The sequence below is a fragment of the Triticum aestivum genome, chromosome 3D, assembly GCF_018294505.1.
Source record: "Triticum aestivum cultivar Chinese Spring chromosome 3D, IWGSC CS RefSeq v2.1, whole genome shotgun sequence".
Taxonomy (NCBI): Eukaryota; Viridiplantae; Streptophyta; class Magnoliopsida; order Poales; family Poaceae; genus Triticum; species Triticum aestivum.
This window is the reverse complement of record NC_057802.1, coordinates 166,045,438-166,063,561: the sequence shown is the minus strand read 5'-3', so window position 1 is coordinate 166,063,561 and position 18,124 is coordinate 166,045,438. Positions and strand designations below refer to the sequence as shown.

General features: G+C 52.0%; 1 long non-coding RNA gene across 2 annotated transcripts; it reads right to left on the bottom strand.

Annotated features, from left to right (window-relative positions):
- Nucleotides 1–5,194: 5,194 nt before the first annotated feature.
- LOC123074437 (uncharacterized) lies at nt 5,195–7,757 on the bottom strand. Of its 2 annotated transcripts, none has more exons than XR_006435966.1 (5): nt 7,456–7,757; nt 7,259–7,361; nt 7,105–7,167; nt 6,298–6,859; nt 5,195–5,486 (listed from the first exon to the last, which is right to left on the bottom strand). It is a non-coding gene; the product is annotated as an uncharacterized lncRNA (long non-coding RNA). The 2 variants fall into 2 exon arrangements; XR_006435965.1 differs by having other exon boundaries at nt 7,259–7,404; nt 7,545–7,757.
- Nucleotides 7,758–18,124: the final 10,367 nt, after the last annotated feature.

Below are 18,124 nucleotides of genomic sequence, written 5' to 3'. Positions count from 1 at the left end.
CCATGACCAGGAGCTCGTCCAAGGTAGCTGGCTTGTCGCACAGAAGCTTGTGTTTGAGCAGGGTGCCCTCTCTGCACCCGGAGGTAAAGTACTCGATGGCCTGCACCTCCTGCAACCCCTCGCAGGAGTTGCGCAACTCGGCCCAGCGCGTCAGGTAGTCGCGAGTGGACTCGGTCAGGCTCTGAACACACATGGAGAGCTGGCAAGCCTTGGGGGCGCTTGTAGGTGCTGTTGAAGTTGCGCACGAAGACTTCGTTGAAGTCCAGTCAACTGTTGATGCTGTTGACCTTGAGGTTGTTCAGCCATGTCTGGGTCGTGCCCTGCAACATGAACGCACGGCAACGCGCTTGTTGCCATTCTCTATGCTCACTGCCGTGGCATAGTCGGTCAAACAATCTTCCGGCTTCACAGCGCCATTGTACTTGGGAGTGTCGCGAGAACCCTTTGGGGAAGGGCTCGTCGCGGATGCGAGGGCCGAAGCAGGCCGGGCCGACTGTATCCTCCTCCTCCATTGCCAGGGACCGAGCCAGCTGCTCGATCCGGCAACAAGCGTCATTCTCACCGACTGCTTCACGGGGGTCTAGCCGGCCTCCCAAGGTCGGGTAGTCAACCGGCGCCGAAGAAGCCAGCCTCTCCCTACGCGGGGGGGGGGGGGGAGGCGGGCGTTCATCCAGCTAGCGCCAGCCCTCCGCTCTCGGAGGAACTTGCCGACTGTTCACAACTGTCTCATGAGAGTGCCAGCTGCGGCTAGCAGCCGGCTCTGGGTTCCGCTGGCCGCGGCCGCCGCCACTAGGGGACCGGGAGGTCGCTCCATCGTCGTGGCGGGGTGGAGGGTTTCTTTCCGGGAGGTCGGCCTGCTGGCCGGCTCCCACCACGTTGTTGCACGTGTCTTGTTGCGTGTTCGCAGCGTTGAGGAGCTCCTAGAGGCGGTTCAGCTGGCTGCGCCGTTCGTCGTCCTCCAGGGTCTCGAGTTCTTCTGCCACCACCTGCGCGGCGTGCATGTTCTGCACTGGGGTGTCGTAGATCAGACGTCCGACTCCCAGCATGCTAGCGATGGCCGCGGCGGGTTGCCGGACGGCGCCAGCTCGGCTAGGCTCGCCTACAGCCGGCGTGCCGCCCGCTATGCGGTCAATCTCGCGCTGGTTAGCCTCAGCGTGGCGCTTCATGGTGCCATCTTGGTGGCGCTGTCGAGGAGCTTGACGCGTATTTCTTCTAGCGCCCCCGGGTCGGCGTTGGCATCGACGGGAGCAGCCAGGTCCTGCATTGCTACTCGCAATGGGTCCTGGGCTGCCCCGCCAATGTCCTGCCTGTTGCCAGTGACCATCACCTCCACAAAGACGCCAGCGTCGAGCGCGCCGGCAGAGGCGTCGCTAGCGACAGGAGGGAGCGGGTCGTCGATGACCACCACGTCGCCGGGGTACCCGTCGGTGGCGACCGCATCAGAGAGGCTGAGCTTCCCGAAGAGGTCAGTGAGGCAGCTCATAGTGCAAATGGCTCCCGCGTCGGTGGCGACCGCATCGGAAAGGCTGAGCTTCTCGAAGAGGTCGATGAGGCAGCCCGCGGGGCAGACGACTCCTGCGTCGGGCGGTGCGCCGGTGCAAGCGCAAACGAACGCATCTGGCTGCTTGATCAAGCCAGACGCGACGCGCTCGCCGGAGGGAAGGGTGGTTCCCGTCCGGAACACAACTCCGGCCGATGTCGCGGATGGCCCCACGGTGGGCGCCGACTGTCGTGGTAATCTCACGTCAGATGCCAGGGGGTGGCTTATCGTGGTTGGAGCCATGAGGACGTCATCGGGTTCCGGAAGCGAGGGTGAGCACGAGCTCGGGAGCACACGAGATGTACCCAGGCTCGGGGCTCTCCGGAGAGATAACACCCCTAGTCCTGCTATGATGACGGAGTATACAGAGTTGCTCCTGGAGCTGTACTGCTAGAGGAGGAAGAAGGGTAGGGCTTTCCCTCTTCTCCTAGCTATGGTGTGTGTGTGTGGAATGAGAGTTGAACCCTTTGCATGTGTGAGCCCGGGGGGTCTTATAGGCCCACCCCCCAGGGGTACAATGGTAATACGACCGGGTGTAGGACCCGGACATCAGTGTCTAGGGTCGCCGGGTTCTCCGCCGGCTGCTGGGGCCCGCCTCTGGAGGGCCCCGCAGGCTGCCGAGAATCCGGCCGACGGGTAGGGCCCGCCGCCTGCGGGCCATGCTGATTACCTTTTGCTGTAGCACGGTCCTTGCTGACAAGGGTCGCGTCATGAGTCGCATGGCTACAGTCCCACGCCGTGCGGATAGGTGGCCGCCTGGTCAGCGCGCACTGTAGCCACGCTCCTCCGGCATTCGGGGGAGCAGGCGGCACTGTAGCCACGCCATGTCTTGTCGTAGTGGGTGAGTGCAGACTCCGAGGAGAAAGAGGGGCCGGCTGCTGGAAGCCGGCCCGCCCCCAAAGCCGCCTTCTAGGGGTGCGCCGTCTTCTGAAAGCCGGCCGCGTGGTCCTAACTGGCCCAAGGAGCCGGCCACGCGGCTAGCCGGTATGAGGGGCTTTGCCAGCCCCGATGTCTTGAAATGTTATTAGGTGCGGATGAGGCTGCCCGGGTACATCCCCCGACAATAAATCAGCGGAGCTAGTGGGTAAATTCAGTCAGTAAACCGCGCAATTCAGACTTAACAAAGATTCTAAGGTGTAGTACAGAATCATAGTTTGCGACAAATAAAGGCTAAGTTGAACTACTATAAAGTATAGGGGGTTGCCCAGAGAATAGTCAGGAACTCCCAAGGCTCCTACCAAAGTGCAGATTGACGATGCAAACCACAATTAATAATGTGCATGAGCAATTAAACAATGGGCCACATACAATTCAGATTAGCATAGAAGAGAACTGCTAAACTATGAGCTCCCCGGAAAAACAACCCATAAACAGAAATATCAAGGGGCCAAATTTATTGTGTTTTTTTATCTTGTGCGGACTTAGCCTTGTCATACTGGCTTCACGCAGATGAATCAGTCTGCCTTACACTCAAGCAATGTAGTTGCACTTGCACATCTGCCGGACCGGTACACGGTAACATGATAATCTGAGTCGTTCAGATTCAGCTCGTCTGGGTAGAGATGTACTACTTGTTCTCTTCTCTTGGAGGCTGGCTTGATTTGAGATCTCCTCACATTGCAGAAGAATCACTTCTGATTCCCTCCACCAGAAGAACTCAAGAACAAAAGCGCTCAAACATAGTATGCGAAAGAATTTCCAGAAACCAAATCGACCACATGACGAGCTAACAACCTTCGCATGTTCAGAATTCCAATAAGACAAAAATAAATCTGGAAATAAATTAAGATTGTATCTTATGCTCTTAAAACTGAGGATTTGCAAGCATTTAAGACCTTCTGCTCTCTGTACCACATTTTAAAGATATACTCATATACATAACATTGTGAAAATAATGTTCATCACATTTTCCCCTTCTAGATGTTAGATAGATACTACTCCCTCTGTTCCTAAATATTTGTCTTTTTAGAGATTTTAAATGGACTACCACATACGGATGTATATAGACATATTTTAGAGTGTAGATTCACTCATTTTGCTCCGTATATAGTCACTTGTTGAAATCTCTAGAAAGACAAATATTTAGGAACAGAGGGAGTACAACCTAACAAATATTCATGGATCAATTGCAGTAGTTGATGTCTAGTATCATTTGTTTGAGTTAATCAATGAATTGTAGGTATCAATAGGACTTCACCTGGGCACACGGAGATGTACTGTGGTCCTCCAGCGCCCTTCTCCCCCTCAGCCACTGCTGATGGTCGGCGCCGGGCAAAGCCCGTGCGTGCGACGGCAGCGGCGGAGGTCTCTCCTCCCGTTCCCGGATCCGCGGCGGCGCGGGCGTCCTGATCCGCGGGGTGCGGCCCTCCCGACGATGTGGCGGATCCTGGAGGCGCCGGAGTCGCGGCGGTGCACGGGTGCCCAGATCCACGGGTGTGTGACTCCCGGCAGCGTGCGGGCTCTCGGCGGCGGCGGGCTTGGGCGATGGCGTCGGCCGCGTGGTGCCGGATCTCGTCGCTCGTGGCGGATCTCGCCACTCCGGCCTTCGTGGAGGAACCTGGACCAGGGGAGGCGGCCCCATTAGGCATGGCGACGGCGCCCTCAGCTTGCGACGTTCGCGGGGGATGGATGGACGGCATCTTGACCGCATGGGTGGTGAGTCGCCGGTGGATCTCCTCCGCGCTGCAGGCTCTCTCCCGCTGCACTTGGTGGCTTACGATCGCGGTCGTCGGCCTCAGTGCGTTCGCGGAGCTGGTAGAGGTGACATCGGACCGGAGGAAACTCTGGATGACTCGTTCATCTCGACGGTGACAACGACCAGGATCGCCATTCTCCTCCTTGTAGGCGCCGTCGAGGTCCATGCCCTCCACCCCGACCCCATGCCCGGGTGAAAACCCTAAATCTCCTTAGATTGGGCGGCGGCGGCACTGCGTGTGTCGTTCCCTTCTTGGAGGCACCGCCTAGGGCATTTAGGTGAGGAACTGCAGGCGGAGGGGATGGGACTAGTGGCAACAGGTGGTGTTTCGCGTCGGAGGAGCGGCGTGGCATCTGGCACGTCGACAACGGCGGGACTCAGCGGCATGGAGTAGCGGGGTCTCGCCGGTGGGCGTGTGATGATGGACGAGCGCAGGATGGTGGCGTTGTCAGCTGGCGTCGTGGTGGCGCCGACGGCAGCTAGACCGTGCAAGGTAGATGCAGCAGGACAACACTGAAGATGGATTGGTGGCAGGTGGCTGCGGCGGCCTCATACCTGGCAGGCGTCCTGGTTGAGGAGTGCGCCGGACTGATGGGTGCCCCATACCCGGCAGGCATCCTGGTTGGGACCTCGGGTCTTAGATGTTAGGTGTGGCTGCGAGGTCTGTTTGGTATTAGGCCCAGACTATCAGCATCCCTACATCAACTGGATAGGAGTAGCGACAGATGTTGCCTAGACGGTGGCTTTAGTCTTACTATTGTATGACTTTGTAATGTCTTGTGTGAATAATTAATAAAGTGGCTGCATGCATCGTCCAGATGCAGAGGCCGGGGTCCTCCTCCTTTTCAAAAAAAAAAGGACTTCACCTCATTCCACTTCTATTGCCCTTCTTCCGATGTTGATTTGACACCAGCCTTAGACAGAGAATCCATGCCAATAACAGCCTCTCAAGTCTCAGAGTACATACTCATAAAATCCTTCTCAAGTAATTTTATTGTTTCCATAAGCAATCATGAACCTACTGTATCAACATGAACAGTCAATACATATTAGTAGTGTACACAGAAATACATATCACATACTCTTGCCATCTCTCGCACACATGATGATCACATAATGTTGCTTCTGATCACAGATAGTCCTCTCCCTCAAACAAATACATCTATACGAATTGGGCTCCATATAATTATGAGAACGTTATGGACCTCAAGGTGGGTGCAGAAATTTATCAGCTCAATCTACCTCCCATCACTGAAAAGGCAGAAGAAAAAATTGCTTAGTTCTGAATTTCATCGAGCATCTAATAAATAATTCAAATAGTGATGACACATTGAGCTGGAATCAGTTGAAACAGAGGTAGTACATCATAGTCAGTTAGGTAGTGCAGTCACTACCCACTAAAAAAAGTAATGACATATCCTACAGGAAAATAACAATCAGAAAATGATTATAAACAAACAAATATGTTCGCATAGTCCGTTGCCTATCCCTTAAGAGTATACACGCACTGTGACATGTCTGATGAACATCACTGACAGAACCTAAAACTGGAGTAACATGGAGCAACTTCAGAAAAATGAGCTAATGACGATGTATATGCCTACTTTCTGATTCTAAAATTTCATGGTTCAGTTTACTGTTATTCTGCCCTACTTCAATCAAATAATCATGCAAACAAAGCATTCATATACATGCCAAGAATAATGCTAATTTTGGTGCTAACAGTAGGGGTGCTCAGGTGTATAACGTCAAGGAACACACTAACAGGTTGTTTTTCCTGGAACTTTGTTCCTTCTGTGAAATATGAATATAAATGCAACTGGAACATAACTATCACTCAAACTTTTGACTATGTGTAGGCCCAAACTTGGTCGGATTAGCATGGTTCAGTTTAGAATAGAGGAACACCACAACAGATGTAAACTTCAAGGTGTAAGTCAATACTAAATCTTCAGATATGTGTCTTGTTCAGACAACAAACAATCCTGAACAAATCTCTAAAAGATTTCAAAGATGCAAACATGCTAGACTCAGGTGTAGTAACTTTCAAGGGGAGAAATACCTCTGGTGTAGCCGCCTCAGGCGATGGAGGGCTCGACGGGTGTTCTTCTTCCGCCGGCGAACTCGGCATAGTACGGCTTGACAGATGATTTTCCTCCGCCAGCGACATTGGATGTTCCTCTGAAAGTTGCAATGTGATGGGATTTGATGGACATTCTGGTCGAGGGACGCGGCCTGATGGACGTTCCGGTCGAGGATCCCTCCTTATGACAGCCAAGTTCAATCCGGATCGGGCACTACATGCTTTTGCATTGGAGAAGAACATAGACTCGAACTCGATTACATTGGAAATTGATTTATGTTGGAGAAGGACACGGTCTCCAATTCCATCCAAATCACGACACGGAACTGAAGATTCAGAGAACTGAAGCTGGCCTCGCTGTTGTGTTCGGGCGTCCATCCAAATCACGACACTGAACTGAAAATTCAGATAACTGAAGCTCGCTGTTGTGTATCTATGTGATGGGGGACCGTCCGAGCATCTGGCCGTGGGAGGCAGGGATGTGTGCGGAGCGCCGGTTGCTGGAGGCCAGCGGCGTGCTATGCCGTAGCTTCGCCGGTGCCTGCAGTCAGTGGCGGAGCCAGGAATTAAGCAAACCCCGGGCCCAATTTTTTTGTCGACAACATGGAAAACTTTGGCACTTAAAACTACCTCATGGCATTTCTAAAAAATACCTAATGCGAAAGCGTACAAAATAAAGTACAATTTCTCCATAAATCTACAATTTAAACTTGAAGCTCAATGATCCAAGAAAATAGATAAAACATGACAAAAGTACAAATAGTAATATGGGAATACAAAAAATACCAAATCAATTGATTACTTCATTGGTGCCTCCCATAACTTGACCAACAGTAGGAAAACCAACACCTTCAAGGCATTACAAAATATATATTAATTCATAAAAAAAGCATAAACATCAAGTGAAACAATTATTATTGATTCAAATCTGAAAACTTACCACTTCGATGAGGTAAAAGCCCTTTGCGAGACCTATATGTGTTTGTATCCAGTCCCTTTAGGTGCTTGATTCCCTCCACCTGAAATGATAGGTGCAGATACCCCTATTGCGGACATAGATGAAAATAATCTCTTCATCTTCTGTTTCTATAATATGAAATGAAATTGGAAATTACATCAATAGGAGCTCAACAATACCGTAGATATCTGATTGGATACACACACACACGCTATTCCAATTAAATTAGCTCGTCAGGGGAAACCGAAAAAGCATCAAAGAAAATTACGAAGGTGCAGCAGCCAGGAGGAACAGGGGATGGCGCGCCGCGCCGCGCGGTGTGAACGGCGCAGAGGACAAGAGAGCGGTAGCCGGGAGCAGGGGAGAAGTGTTTGGGGGGCGGTCGACCGGACGACGGCATGGCGGTGGACGGCGGCAAATAGAGGCGGCACGAGCGCTCGAACCTGGAGATTGATTTTACATACGGCGGCGCGGCGTTTCAGGTGAGTGCGTGCGTGCGTTTCAGTTAGATCGTGGGGAGGTCTTTCCCTCGTGCGTCCATGCGTTTCAGGAGAACCAGCCCATCAGGCTTTGGGCCTCCTTCTTTTGACTGGGCTATACCCCGGGCCTGCACAAAATCCTCTATATATAATAGCCTGTTGAATTTTCCACGCCCCGGGCCTGGGCCCTGGGTGCCCGGGGCCCAGCTCCGCCCCTGCCTGAGTCCATCTTCTCCCCGGCGCAGCGCCTAGCCGCACCAGCTCCACGCCAATCACCTCGGCCGTCCACTCCTCGCACACCACCGACTGCACCAACCATGGTAGGTCTAGCGTGCCGCCGTCGCCATCCTGCAGCGACGCATGCGTCGGGGACTTGCCGTTGAGGAGCTCCAGCAGGAGCACGCTCAGGGAGTGCCGCCGCGCGTCCACCACCTCCAGGGCGCGGTCGCCGCCAGCGCCCGCAGCACATCCTCAAACCATGGCGAGCGCCCCTGCCATCCGAGGCGCATGTTGCTGCTCTGCTGGAGCAGCCCGAAGAGCGGGACCTTGAGGTCGCCAAGCAGAACGGAGAAGCTCCTGCCGCCTGCCTGGCCTGCCATCGGGAGGAGGACGACGAGAGGAGCGGCCGTTCATCCGCCGCTTGGGCCACGGCAGTGTTGGGGATCGTTGCAGAAATTAAAAAATTTCTACGCATCACCAAGAACAATCTATGGAGTCTTCTAGCAACGAGAGGGAAAAGAGTGCATCTACATACCCTTGTAGATCGCGAGCGGAAGCGTTCAAGTGAACGGGGTTGACGGAGTCGTACTCGTCGTGATCCAAATCACCGATGACCGAGCGCCGAACAGACGGCACCTCCGCGTTCAACACACGTACGGTTGGGAAGACGTCTCCTCCTTCTTGATCCAGCAAGGGGGAAGGAGAGGTTGATGGAGATCCAGCAGCACGACGGCGTGGTGGTGGAAGCATCGGGGATCTCGGCAGGGCTTCGCCAAGCTCAGCGAGAGGGAGACGTGTCACGGGAGGGAGAGGGAGGCGCCAGGGGCTTGGGTGCAGCTGCCCTCCCTCCCCCCTCTTTATATAGGGGTCCAGGAGGGGGCGCCGGCCCCCAGAGATCCCATCTCAAGGGGGGCGGCGGCCAAGGGGGGACTTGCCCCCCAAGTCAAGTGGGGCGCCCCCCCACCCCTAGGGTTTCCAACCCTAGGCACAGGGGAGGCCCAAGGGGGGCGCACCAGCCCACCAGGGGCTGGTTCCCTTCCCCACTTCAGCCCATGGGGCCCTCCGGGATAGGTGGCCCCACCCGGTGGACCCCCGGGACCCTTTCGTGGTCCCGGTACAATACCGGTGACCCCCGAAACTTTCTCGGTGGCCGAAACTGGACTTTCTATATATAATTCTTCACCTCCGGACCATTCCGGAACTCCTCGTGACGTCCGGGATCTCATCCGGGACTCCGAACAACTTTCGGGTTACCGCATACTAGTATCTCTACAACCCTAGCGTCACCGAACCTTAAGTGTGTAGACCCTACGGGTTCGGGAGACATGCAGACATGACCGAGACGACTCTCCGGTCAATAACCAATACTGGGATCTGGATACCCATGTTGGCTCCCACATGTTCCACGATGATCTCATTGGATGAACCACGATGTCGAGGATTCAATCAATCCCGTATACAATTCCCTTTGTCAATCGGTACGTTACTTGCCCGAGATTCGATCGTCGGTATCCCAATACCTTGTTCAATCTCGTTACCGGCAAGTCACTTTTCTCGTACCGTAATGCATGATCCCGTGACCAAACACTTGGCCACATTGAGCTCATTATGATGATGCATTACCGAGTGGGCCCAGAGATACCTCTCCGTCATACGGAGTGACAAATCCCAGTCTCGATTCGTGCCAACCCAACAGACACTTTCGGAGATACCCGTAGTGCACCTTTATAGCCACCCAGTTACGTTGTGACGTTTGGCACACCCAAAGCACTCCTATGGTATCCGAAAGTTGCACAATCTCATGGTCTAAGGAAATGATACTTGACATTTGGAAAAGCTCTAGCAAACGAACTACACGATCTTGTGCTATGCTTAGGATTGGGTCTTGTCCATCACATCATTCTCCTAATGATGTGATCCCGTTATCAATGACATCCAATGTCCATAGTCAGGAAACCATGACTATCTGTTGATCAACGAGCTAGTCAACTAGAGGCTCACTAGGGACATGTTGTGGTCTATGTATTCACACATGTATTACGATTTCCGGATAACACAATTATAGCATGAACAATAGACAATTATCATGAACAAGGAAATATAATAATAACCATTTTATTATTGCCTCTAGGGCATATTTCCCACAGGCAGCTGATTCGGCCCAACCGCCCGCGAAGCCGTCGTCCATCTGGAACCGCATCACCCGCCTGCCTTGGCGCTCGCCGCTTCCGACCACCTCTCCATCGTACTCCGCCTTGATCCGTCCGCCCCATCGCCGGATGCACGCCGGAGCAGCTAGGCCGTAGATGATTCATCAGGCTGTTGGCTACCTCGGCTCTCTTTGTGTCAAGAATCTCCTCCAAGAGTAGAGGATGAATGGGACTCTGCTCAATTTCTTCCTCTCGAATCCCAGGTTTGATTCCTTCGCTGCTGCTGTGGCATCCTCCTCATCTTGATTCTCTCCGTCCTCGCCGGCATGGCCTCGGGGTCCGCGCTGGTGGGTGACAGGTGCGCCGCGGGCTCGTAGTCCCCCTGCGGCGCCGGGATGCGCTACGCCTCTAGCTCCCCGCTCGCTGGGGCCCCTGCTCCGCCACCTCGTGCACCCCGTTCGCCGCGGCGGCCTCCAACCCCCGGTCTGAATACGAAGAAACAAAGGACACGCGAAAGGGATTTTTTGTTTGGGCGGTACTAGGCGCCGGCGCGCCGGCCCAAAGTTTGGGCCCGTCGCACCTTGAGCGTTCGATGTGTTAGAGCATCTCCAGCCGCGCCCCCAACAGGCCCTCCCCAGGCGTTTTTGCCACGCCGGCGCCGAAAAAATGGCCCAGTCGCACCCCCAGAAGCCCGTTTTTCGCCGGCTCGGGCCGAAACTGGTGCCGGCGGACCCAGGCCGAACCCGGCGCCCTGGGGGGCGCCTGGGGCGCCGGCACAAGCGAAAAGGGCGCGTGGGTCCGCCCTGTCGGCAAGTCGAGCGCCTCTTCCCGCCGTTTCTTCCCGCTTTTCCCCCACTTCCCTCCCATTCTCTCCATTCCTCCCGCCAATCTCCCTCCCGCTCGCCTCCCAGCCGGCCGGCCGCCATGCCACCGAAGAAGTACGTCATCCCCCGGGCCGCGGCAACCGCGACCGCCTCCGTCGCCCAGCCGAAGCAGAGGAAGCCGAGGGCGCCGCCGTCCAAGCCACCGGGCATGACAAACGCCGAGTGGAGGGCAGAAGTTCAGCGACGGGAGGCTGTCATCGCCGACTGGCGAAACAGGGCGATCGCCAAGAAGGCCCGTGACAACGCGGCGCGTGCGGCTGCGGCTTTGGCGGACCAAGCCGAGGCCGAGGCGACTCGTGCGGGGATGTTGAATCCACCCGGCAGCCACGCCCAACACGCGCCCTGGGGCCAGCAAGGCGTCGTCTCTCCGTCGCCACAGCCATGGGGATGCACGCCCTCGCCGGGCTACGCCGACGGGGACGCGCACGGTGGGTTCAACCCCAACGTCACCTTCCCCCATGGACACCCGGCCCAGCGCACGCCCTCGCCTGCCTTCGCCGGCGTGCAGTACCCTCCATACAACTACTCGCCGCCCGCCTACGCGTCCTCCCCGACGCCCCCTTTCCGCCGTGGCGCGCTGCCCTTCTCGCACCTCGGCGACAGCGACGAGACCGAGGCCGACATGGACGACATCATCGCGACCGGCTCGACCGCGGCCGCCGCGTCTCCTGGGTTCGTCACCCCGGACGACACGGTGGATCTCAGCGGCGGCATGGACGGCGAGCTCGGCTACGTCTACGGCGAGGAGGAGCAGGAGGAGGAGGACGAAGAGGAGGAGGAGGAGGAGCCGGCGACTGTTCCGGCGAGGAGGCGCAAGAAGAAGAAGCGGGCGGCCAGGTCCGGCGAGCCGCGCATCAAGTGGGCGTCCAAGGAGGAGGAATGCCTCCAGAGCAACGACGAGGCGGTCAAGGCGTGATACTTGGAGGAGCGTGGCCTCATCCTGACCCATCTTCCGTCGACGACGCCGCCCACGCCGACGCCACCGCCAAGCCCGAGCGATGATGCCTCCGAGACTCCCCGCAGCACAGAAGCCACGCCGCCGCCGCCCAGCACAGAGACCCCGCGAAGCCCGCGCACGCCGACTCCGCCGACGCCGGAGACCGACCTCGCCGTCTGATGCGCACGCGCTGTTGGAAATATGCCCTAGAGGCAATAATAAAATGGTTATTATTGTATTTCCTTGTTCATGATAATTGTCTGTTGTTCATGCTATAATTGTATTAACTGGAAACCATAATACATGTGTGAATACATAGACCACAACATGTCCCTAGTAAGCCCCTAGTTGACTAGCTCGTTGATCAATAGATGGTTATGGTTTCCTGACCATGGACATTGGATGTCATTGATAACGGGATCACATCATTAGGAGAATGATGTGATGGACAAGACCCAATCCTAAGCATAGCACAAGATCGTGTAGTTCGTTTGCTAGAGCTTTTCTAATGTCAAGTATCATTTCCTTAGACCATGAGATTGTGCAACTCCCGGATACCGTAGGAATGCTTTGGGTGTACCAAACGTCACAACGTAACTGGGTGGCTATAAAGGTGCACTACAGGTATCTCCGAAAGTGTCTGTTGGGTTGGCACGAATCGAGACTGGGATTTGTCACTCCATATGACGGAGAGGTATCTCTGGGCCCACTCGGTAATGCATCATCATAATGAGCTCAATGTGACTAAGGAGTTAGCCACGGGATCATGCGTTACGGTACGAGTAAAGTGACTTGCCGGTAACGAGATTGAACAAGGTATTGGGATACCGACGATCGAATCTCGGGCAAGTAACGTACCGATTGACAAAGGGAATTGTATACGGGATTGATTGAATCCTCGACATCGTGGTTCATCCGATGAGATCATCGTGGAACATGTGGGAGCCAACATGGGTATCCAGATCCCGCTGTTGGTTATTGACCGGAGAGTCGTCTCGGTCATGTCTGCATGTCTCCCGAACCCGTAGGGTCTACACACTTAAGGTTCGGTGACGCTAGAGTTGTAGAGATATTAGTATGCGGTTAACCGAAAGTTGTTCGGAGTCCCGGATGAGATCCCGGACGTCACGAGGAGTTCCGGAATGGTCCGGAGGTAAAGATTTATATATGGGAAGTCCTATTTTGGCCACCGGAAAATGTTCGGGATTTTTCGGTATTGTACCGGGAAGGTTCTAGAAGGTTCCGAAGTGGGGCCCACCTGCATGGGGGGACCCACATGAACGTGGGTAGTGGGGGCAAGGCCCCACACCCCTGGTCAAGGCGCACCAAGATCCCACCTTAGAAGGAATAAGATCATATCCCGAAGGGATAAGATCAAGATCCCTAAAAAAGGGGGATAACAATCGGTGGGGAAGGGAAATGATGGGATTTCTTTCCCCACCTTTGCCAACGCCCCAATGGACTTGGAGGGCAAGAAACCAGCCCCCTCCACCCCTATATATAGTGGGGAGGCGCATGGGAGCAGCACCCCAAGCCCTGGCGCCTCCCTCCCTCCCGTGACACCTCTTCCTCCCCGCTTGCGCTTGGCGAAGCCCTGCCGGGATCCCGCTACTTCCACCACCACGCCGTCGTGCTGCTGGATCTCCATCAACTTCTCCTCCCCCTTGCTGGATCAAGAAGGAGGAGACGTCCCCGCTCCGTACGTGTGTTGAACGCGGAGGTGCCGTCCGTTCGGCGCTAGGATCATCGGTGATTTGGATCACGACGAGTACGACTCCATCAACCCCGTTGTCTTGAACGCTTCCGCTCGCGATCTACAAGGGTATGTAGATGCACTCCTCCCCTCTCGTTGCTAGCATCTCCTAGATTGATCTTGGTGACACGTAGGAAAATTTTGAATTTCTGCTACGTTCCCCAACAGTGGCATCATGAGCCAGGTCTATGCGTAGATTCTATGCACGAGTAGAACACAAAGTAGTTGTGGGCGATGATTTGTTCAATTTGCTTGCCGTTACTAGTCTTATCTTGATTCGGCGGCATTGTGGGATGAAGCGGCCCGGACCGACCTTACACGTACTCTTACATGAGACAGGTTCCACCGACTGACATGCACTTGATGCATAAGGTGGCTAGCGGGTGTCTGTCTCTCCCACTTTAGTCGGATCGGATTTGATGAAGAGGGTCCTTATGAAGGGTAAATAGCAATTGGCATATCACCATTGTGGCTTTTGCGTAGGTAAGAAACGTTCTTGCTAGAAACCCATAGCAGCCACGTAAAACATGCAACAACAATTAGAGGACGTCTAACTTGTTTTTGCAGGGTATGCTATGTGATGTGATATGGCCAAAAGGATGTGATGATATGTGATGTATGAGATTGATCATGTTCTTGTAATAGGAATCACGACTTGCATGTCGATGAGTATGACAACCGGCAGGAGCCATAGGAGTTGTCTTAATTTATTGTATGACCTGCGTGTCAATGAAAAACGCGATGTAATTACTTTACTTTATTGCTAACCGTTAGCCATAGTAGTAGAAGTAATAGTTGGCGAGACAACTTCATGAAGACACGATGATGGAGATCATGATGACGGAGATCATGGTGTCATGCCGGTGACGAAGGTGATCATGCCGCGCCTCGAAGATGGAGATCAAAAGGCGCAAGATGATATTGGCCATATCATGTCACTTTATGATTTGCATGTGATGTTTGTCATGTTTACATCTTATTTGCTTAGAACGACGGTAGCATAAATAAGATGATCCCTCACTAAAATTTCAAGAGATGTGTTCCCCCTAACTGTGCACCGTTGCGAAGGTTCGTTGTTTCGAAGCACCACGTGATGATCGGGTGTGATAGATTCTAACGTTCGCATACAACGGGTGTTGATGAGCCTAGCATGTACAGACATGGCCTCGGAACACAAGCAAAACACTTAGGTTGACTTGACGAGCCTAGCATGTACAGACATGGCCTCGGAACACAAGAGACCGAAAGGTCGAACATGAGTCGTATAGTAGATACGATCAACATGGAGATGTTCACCGATGATGACTAGTCCGTCTCACGTGATGATCGGACACGGCCTAGTCGATTCGGATCATGTATCACTTAGATGACTAGAGGGATGTCTATCTAAGTGGGAGTTCATTAAATAATCAGATGAACTTAATTATCATGAACATAGTCAAAAGGTCTTTGCAAATAATGTCGTAGCTTACGCTTTAGTTCTACTAAGATATGTTCCTAGAGAAAATTTAGTTGAAAGTTGATAGTAGCAATTATGCGGACTGGGTCCGTAAACTGAGGATTGTCCTCATTGCTGCACAGAAGGCTTATGTCCTTAATGCACCGCTCGGTGTGCTGAACCTCGAGCGTCGTCTGTAGATGTTACGAAACATCTGACATACACGTTTTGATGACTACGTGATAGTTCAGTGTGTGATGCTAACGGTTTAAAATTGTGGCACCAAAGACGGTTTTGAAACGTCGCAGAACATATGAGATGTTCCAAAGACTGAAATTGGGATTTCAGACTAATGCCCACGTCAAGAGGTATGAGACCTCTGACAAGTTTCTTAAGCCTGCAAACTAAGGGAGAAAAGCTCAATCGTTGAGCATGTGCTCAGATTGTCTAAGTACTACAATCACTTGAATCGAGTGGGAGTTAATCTTCCAGATGAGATAGTGATGGTTCTCCATAGTCACTGCCACCAAGCTATTAGAGCTTCGTGATGAACTATAACATATCAGGGATAGACATGATGATCCTTGAGCAACTCGCGATGTTTGACACCGCGAAAGTAGAAATCAAGTAGGAGCATCAATTGTTGATGGTTAGTAAAACCACTAGTTTCAAGAAGGGCAAGGGAAAGAAGGGATACTTCATGAAACGGCAAATCAGTTGCTGCTCTAGTGAAGAAACCCAAGGTTGAACCCAAACCCGAAACTAAGTGCTTCTGTAATGAGGGGAACGGTCACTGAAGCAGAACTACCCTAGATACTTGGTAGATGAGAAGGTAGGCAAGGTCGACAGAAGTATATTGGATATACATTATATTAATGTGTACTTTACTAGTACTCCAAGTACCACCAGGGTATTAGATACCGGTTCGGTTGCTAAGTGTTGGTAACTCGAAATAAAAGGCTACGGAATAAACGGAGACTAGCTAAAGGTGAGATGACGATATGTGTTGGAAGTGTTTCCAAGGTTGATGTGATCAAGCATCGCATGCTCCCTCTACCATCGAGATTGGTGTTAAACCTAAATAATTGTTATTTGGTGTTTGCGTTGAGCATAGACATGATTGGATTATGTTTATCGCAATACGGTTATTCATTAAAGGAGAATAATGGTTACTCTGTCTATTTGAATAATACCTTCAATGGTCTTGCACCTAAAATGAATGGTTTATTGAATCTCGATCGTAGTGATACACATGTTCATGCCAAAGGATATAAGATAGTAATGATAGTACCACATACTTGTGGCACTGCCACTTGAGTCATATTGGTATAAAACGCATGAAGAAGCTCCATGTTGATGGATCTTTGGACTCACTCGTTTTTGAAAAGATTGAGACATGCGAACCATGTCTATTAGTATATATGCATGAAGAAAGTCCATACAGATGGATCATTTGGACTCACTTGATTTTGAATCACTTGAGACATGCAAATCATACCACATGGGCAAGATGACTGAAAGGCCTCGTTTTCAGTAAGATGGAACAAGAGAGCAACTTGTTGGAAGTAATACATTTGATGTGTGCAGTCCAATGAGTGCTGACACACGCAGTGGATATCGTTATGTTCTTACTTCACAGATGATTTGAGTAGATGCTGAGAATATTTACTTGATGAAACACAAGTCTGAATTATTGAAAGGTTCAAGTAATTTCAGAGTGAAGTTGAAGATCGTCGTGACAAGAGGATAAAATGTCTGTGATATGATCATAGAGATGAATATCTCAATTACGAGTTTGGCACACAATTAAGAAATTGTGGAAATTGTTTCACGACTAATACCGCCTGGAACACCATATTGTGATGGTGTGTCCGAACATCATAACTGCACCCTATTGGATATGGTGCATACCGTGATGTCTCTTATCGAATTACAACTATCGTTTATGGGTTAGGCATTAGAGACAACCGCATTCACTTTAAATAGGGCACCACGCAATTCCGTTGAGACGACTCCGTATGAACTATGGTTTAGAGAAACCTAAGCTGTCGTTTCTTAAAAGTTTGGGGCCGCGACGCTTATGTGAAAAAGTTTCAGGCTGATAAGCTCGAACCCAAAGCGGATAAATGCATCTTCATAGAATACCCAAAATAATTGGGTATACCTCCTATTTCAGATCTGGAAGCAAAAGTGATTGTTTCTAGAAACGGGTCCTTTCTCGAGGAAAAGTTTCTCTCGAAAGAATTGAGTGGGAGGATGGTGGAGACTTGATGAGGTCATTGAACCGTCACTTCAACTAATGTGTAGCAGGGCACAGGAAGTTGTTCCTGTGGCACCTACACCAATTGAAGTGGAAGCTTATGATAGTGATCATGAAACTTCAGATCAAGTCACTACCAAACCTCATAGGACGACAAGGATGCGTACTACTTCAGAGTGGTACGTAATCCTGTCTTGGAAGTCATGTTGCTAGACAACAATGAACCTACGAGCTATGGAGAAGCGATGGTGGGCCCGGATTTCGACGAATGGCTCAAGGCCATAAAATCCGAGAGGATCCATGTATGAAAACAAAGTATAGACTTTGAAAGAACTACTTGATGGTCGTAAGGCTGTTGTGTACAGATGGATTTTAAAGGGAAGACAGACAATGATGGTAAGTGTCACCATTAAGAAAGCTCGACTTGTCGTTAAGATGTTTTCCGGCAAGTTCAAGGAGTTGACTGCGATGAGACTTTCTCACTCATAGCGATGCTAAGAGTCTGTTAGAATTATATTAGCAGTTACTGCATTATTTATGAAATCTTGCAGATAGGATGTCAAAACATTGTTTCCTCGATGATTTTCTTGAGGAAAGGTTGTATGTGATACAACCAGAAGGTTTTGTCAATCCTGAAAGATGCTAACAAGTATGCAAAGTTCCAGCAATCCTTCTAAGGATTGGAGTAAGCATCTCGGAGTTGGAATGAACGCTTTGATGAGATGATC